Below are 5,668 nucleotides of genomic sequence, written 5' to 3'. Positions count from 1 at the left end.
CCGGAGGCGCTTAATAACGCTGCCTGGGACTGGTCCAGCAGCCATCCTGGGTAGGTGGGCCATTTAAGATGTGGCCAGGGGACAGAACATTAACACCTCACGTTGGTAAGCACTGGGCACCTTTGTTTTCTGTGTTTTTAAACCCATGACCATTTTGAAACATAGGCTTAGTGGGCAAGTAGCTTGTCCCTGTTTTACAGATGGGGAAACTGAGGCCCAAGGGACCGTGTTCACTGCTACCAGTTAATGGCAGAATAGAATGAGAGCTGGTTTTCTGCTGTGCAACCTTCAGAGCCAGATTCCTCTATCAAACCTAGGGGAAGACATATTCCCCCGGGATAAAAATCAGTACACTAAGTTTTTATTGTATGATATTTAAGGTGAAATAAAGTTGAAATAATGTTGAAGCAAAGTTGAGCATGAGTCAATTCTTTTAATTGAAAGGCATTTAAAATACATCGCAGTTGTATAGTTCTTTAAGAAACACTGGGATGAATCTTTTGTAAAGTGGCAAACCCTTTTGTCACGTGAACAGTCACTCCTAATGTATCTCAATGTGTAGATTTCATTTTTTCAAATATCACGTTTCTGGAAGCAGGTCACGCCTTTACAAAGGGTCTGAAAGGGAGAGGCTTTGACAGTGGGGAACCTGCATTTACAGGCTTTGCATCAATTACAAATCTTGCAAATAAAATAAATCTCCTTAAAAAAATCAGAATAAAATTTGTAGCAATTTTTCTCTCCAATTTTCTTTCTTGGCATTTCAGTACTTTTATCGCTTGATCTCTATGAATCATAAATCACCCCATAAACACACAAAATGCCCCCAGGATATGTCTCCCTCAGCAGTAACCCTCTCCCTTAATGATAGCAGCCAATTGTTGATTGTTTATTTGATCCAAGAGACACATCTCACCCAAAGCTTTTCAAAGAGCCAAGACGAAGGGCCAGCCTGGAGGTGGCTTCCTGCCCTGGCTCTGGTGGGCACCCTGGAGCTGGGGGCTGTGGTGAGGGCAGAGGCGTGGGTGGGCCCAGTCAGCCCAGCCTGGCCCTGAAACTGTAGGGCCTCAAGTGCGCTGCAGGCTCCTGCTAACTTAAAACAAATATGGTACTTACTTCCCAGATGACCTTTTACAATGGGATTCGAGAAAGCCAGCAGAGTTTTATTTGAGGATGGTTTTAATCAATTTGGAAATTGATTTTGTTGGTTTGATGTCAAGCTGTCATTTTTCAGAGACCCGAGTCTTATCTATCAGCCTGAGGCTTTGTGGCAAACCCATTCCACAATAAAAGCAGCACTGGCCACCTGAGGAAGTGGGAGGAAGAATTGTGAGGCTTTATCTTCTCCTCTTTTGATGTCAATAAGTAACGTAGGGTCCTAAAGTCCCTTGTGGCGTCTTCAAAACCCAGCTCCTTGCGTTTAAACAAGATCCAGGTGCAGTCCTTCGTGTCCCTCTCCAGTAGTCGCTGCCTCTGCTGCATGAAAGTGACATGATGGGGTCCTAGGATTTCACAGGTAAAGGGAATTCGGCTCAAACACCCCATTTTACAGGTAGAGAAATTGAGGCCTAGAGGGGGAATGACATGAATTTCTAAGCTGCTGAATGATGAAGAAAAGGTTAAATTGGGCCTCAGACTCCTAGAACTACAGTTATGCCCTCTCCTTCCAGGGCATTCCTTCTGGTGACTTTGGACCTCGGGGAGGCTCGACAACAACCAAGCAGCAATGCCGCCCAGTCACCAGCTGCAGACAGCAATGCCGCCCAGTCACCAGCTGCAGACAGCAATGCCGCCCAGTCACCAGCTGCAGACAGCAATGCCGCCCAGTCACCAGCTGCAGACAGCAATGCCGCCCAGTCACCAGCTCCAGACAGCAATGCCGCCCAGTCACCAGCTCCAGACAGCAATGTCGCCCAGTCATCAGTTCTGAGCAGCAATGCCACCCAGTCATCAGCTCCAGGCAGCAATGCCACCCAGTCATCAGTTCTGAGCAGCAATGCCATCCCAGTCATCAGCTCCAAAGCAGCCTCAGCTACAAACTGTGTCGTTAAACTCTAACTCGTCCGTTCTCTGATGTGACCTGGGTGCCTGGAACTGTAGTATTCCTGGTACTATTTACCATATGATACTGGCAGAGGGGTTGATGCACAAGACAGATGGAGCAATGGCTGGGACGGATCGTGGATCTGTCACAGTCTCCAAAAGGGACACAGTCTCCTGTAGCAGCCACAGGGCGGCCGGGTCTGGGCCGCCCTCCCTGCTTCTTGCCAGTGTGCCCAGGCCCCACACACCTGGCTGACAGGAGCCATCCTGCTGGCGGAACATGGTGGCCGGGGGGCTGCCCCAGCCTCTGGCAGTATGGGAAGCAGTGGGGGGCCACCCTGTGCTATAGTCTGAATGATGTAGATGCCTCTCAAATGCGTACAGCGAAACCTAAGCCCCGTGTGGTGTTAACAGGTGGGGCCTTCTGAGAGGAGGCTGAGTGATGGGGGCTCCTCCCTCGGAACAGGATCCACGCCTTATAATGGAGGCTGAAGGGCATGCTCAGCCCCTTTTCTTCTCCCACCCCCTCCCCACGTGAGGATGCAGCCCAGAGGCGCCATCTTGGAAGCAGAGGCTGGGTCCTCACAGGCCGGGAACCAGCTGGTGTCTTGATTGTGGACTTTCCGGCCTCCAGAACGATAAGAAATAAATTTCTATTGTTTATAAATTACCAATTCAAAGGCATTTTGTGATAGAAACATGAATAGACTGGGACACCTGGGCTTCCTTTGTCACACCTGGTCAAAGCTGCCTGGTCAACCTACGAATGCTGTCTCCAGCTCTCCTTTGAATCTGGAGACTGGCCCATTTTATGTTTTCATCAGCCTCTGCCCAAATCCCTCATGAGACCTCCATCCAGAACCTGTACGGAGAAAGAATGAGGATGCTTTAAGGATCCTGTGTGACTTCTGCTGAAACAAGTGTACTAGTTCACAGTAGGGCTAACAGGTCACTTGGTGCTTGGACCTGTGTGACTTCTGCTGAAACAAGTGTACTAGGTCACATCAGAGCTAACAGGCCACTTGCATGCTTGGATGTCTTCCTCAGAACATCTTTGAATGCTCTTTCAAAAGCCTCTCCCCCTACCCCTTTGTCTTTCTTTCCGACTCTCTGTCTCTGCCTTTGCACATGAGTGTCCAAGCTCTCTCGGTGAGTAGCAATGCCTGGAGATATTTGAGATCAACCATTCATGCCTTGACCATGCCTGTAGTCAAGGCGGTGGGGCTGTGTGGGGCTGTGTGTGGCTGCATGACATGAGGGAGCTGGGGCTGGGGCTGGGGCTGGGGCTGAGGGCATCGGGCTGCTGGAATCTTGCCTCTAGATCCTGAGCATGCCAATGTCCATTCTTATTCAGCTCGTGTTAGTCAGGTGAGGACTGGTCAGCATCGAGAAAGTGTAGCCTGGAGTTTGAAACAGAACATGATGAAACTCTTCTCCCTATTAGGATTTTATTTTATTTTATTTTACTTTATTGTACTCAAAGATCTCAAGCCAGGCAGTCACACAGTACATTGTTCGGTTTATTGACGTTTCCTTCATCAGCACCCTGACAGGAAAAAGACGACTTGATTCCCATTTGTTTTCCTTGCCAAAATAATGAAGACTGTGATGAGTGTTTGTTTAATATGCATCCCCCACTTTTTTTGGAAAAGAAGAGCAAAGAAAGATCAAGGGAGGAGGAGCACCCATTACCTTCATGGAACAGGAGGGGCGCATGCATAATAAATGCGGCAGCCATGGGAACAGGGACCAGGGCACCAGGGAACCAGGGAACCAGAGAACCAGGAAACCAGGGAACCAGGGAACCAGGGAACCAGGAAACAGTGAAACAGGAAACCAGGGAGCCAGAGAACTAGGGGAACCAGGAAACCAGGGAACCAGGGAATCAGGGAACCAGGGAACCAGGAAACAGTGAAACAGGAAACCAGGGAGCCAGAGAACTAGGGGAACCAGGAAACCAGGGAAAGAGGGAACCAGGGCACCAGAGAACCAGGGCACCAGGGTACCAGGGAACCAGAGAACCAGGGGAACCAGGAAACCAGGGCACCAGGGAACCAGAGAACCAGGGAATCAGGGAACCAGGAAACCAGAGAACCAGGGGAACCAGGAAACTAGGGACCCAGAGAACCAGGGAACCAGGGGAACCAGGGAACCGGGAAACCAGGGTGCTGAGGAGGCAGGAGCAGGGAGGAGGGAGGGAGAGAGGGAGAGAGGGCATAAGGGAGGGAGGAGGAAGGAATGAAGAGAGAGAAGAAGGCAGGGAAGAGAGGGAGAGAGGGAGAGAGGGAGACAAGGAAGGAAGTAAGGGGGGAAGAAAAGTAAAGAAAGAAGGAAGGAAGGTAGGGAAAGAGGGAGGGAGGAAGGAGGGAAAGAAGGAAGGGATGGAGGGAGGAAGGAAGGAAGGAAGGAAAAAAGGAAGGAAGGGAGGTGAGGGAGGAGGAAGGAATAAAGAGAAAGGAAGGCAGGGAATGAGGGGAGAGGGAGGGAGGGAGAAAGGAAAGAAGGAAGGAAGAAAGGAAGGAAAAAAGGAAAGGAAAGAGGGAGGGAGAGAGGAAGGAAGGAAGAAAGGAAGGGAGGGATGGAAGGGAGGAGGGAGGAAGAAGGAATGAAGAGAGAGAGGAAGGCAGGGAAGGAGGTGAGAGAGGGAGGGAGGGAGAAAGGAAGAAAGGAAGGGAAAGAGTGAGAGAGAGAGAAAGGAAGGAAGGGAAGAAGGGAAGGAAGCAAGAGGGGAAGCGGGGGGAGGAGGAAGGAATGAAGAGAGAAAGGAAGGCAGTGAAGGAGGGGAGAGAGGGAGGAAGGGAGAAAGGAAAGAAGGAAGGAAGAAGGAAAGAAGAAAGGAAGGAAAAAGGAAGGGAAAGAGGGAGGGATAGAGAGAGGAAGGAAGGAAGGAAGGAAGGGCAATTGGTACTAAATTCTTGCAGTGCCCAGGCACTCTTCCCCTAGTGGGCAGGGCAGAGAGACTGTGAAAGGTGGAGATGAAGGAGAGTCATCATTTCATTCTTGAGAAAGGACAGAGCAGACTGTGTGGAAGAGATGAGATCTGGGATAAACTGGAAAAGGTATGAAAAAATTAGGAGGGAAGAAATATTTCCAGCAAGTCTGCTACCACTGCCTCCTCAAATTCAACTAAGTGGTGATTTAATGTAAGATTTATATTTTTATTAACTGGTGCTTTGTTTTCATGTTGATATCAAAAGTGCCTATCTTCTGAATTACTTTTTATTTTTAGGGAGGAGAAATTTGTTTTGCATTTTCCAGGCTCTTGGGAGCTGCTTCAGCATTCTAGAATCTTTATGGATAAGATCCTGGGTCGCTGGCACCTGAGTGAATTAGTACTGGGTTCCCTGATTCTTCTCTCAGGTCAGAAAAGCTCTGCATCCAGCCCTATTAGCAGGGGCAGAAACAGACTCCAGGAGACACTGCCCACCTCCTGGGAATCGGAATCAGCCTTCACAGCACCAGGAGCCTGGGGTGGGCTGCTGTTTCTGTAAGGTTTTAAAAAGTCAGAGAGCACAGAGTTCTTCCGGAACCTGTTCTGACTCCTCCTGAGTTTTGTTAACGTGAGATAATATCCTCCTGGGAAAAAATCGTGATGGAAAGCCAAGGACCCCCTGCTGGCTGCAAG

The 5,668-nt window shown here is 49.4% G+C and overlaps 1 long non-coding RNA gene across 1 annotated transcript; it reads right to left on the bottom strand.

The window, feature by feature from the left end:
- Window positions 1-413: 413 nt before the first annotated feature.
- Window positions 414-3,811, bottom strand: LOC129011192 (uncharacterized). Its single transcript, XR_008493267.2, has 3 exons — window positions 3,736-3,811; window positions 2,781-2,905; window positions 414-1,502 (listed from the first exon to the last, which is right to left on the bottom strand). It is a non-coding gene; the product is annotated as an uncharacterized LOC129011192 (long non-coding RNA).
- Window positions 3,812-5,668: the final 1,857 nt, after the last annotated feature.

Source organism: Pongo pygmaeus, chromosome 14 (assembly GCF_028885625.2).
Source record: "Pongo pygmaeus isolate AG05252 chromosome 14, NHGRI_mPonPyg2-v2.0_pri, whole genome shotgun sequence".
Classification (NCBI taxonomy): domain Eukaryota; kingdom Metazoa; phylum Chordata; class Mammalia; order Primates; family Hominidae; genus Pongo; species Pongo pygmaeus.
This window is presented reverse-complemented; position numbering and strand designations above follow the sequence as displayed.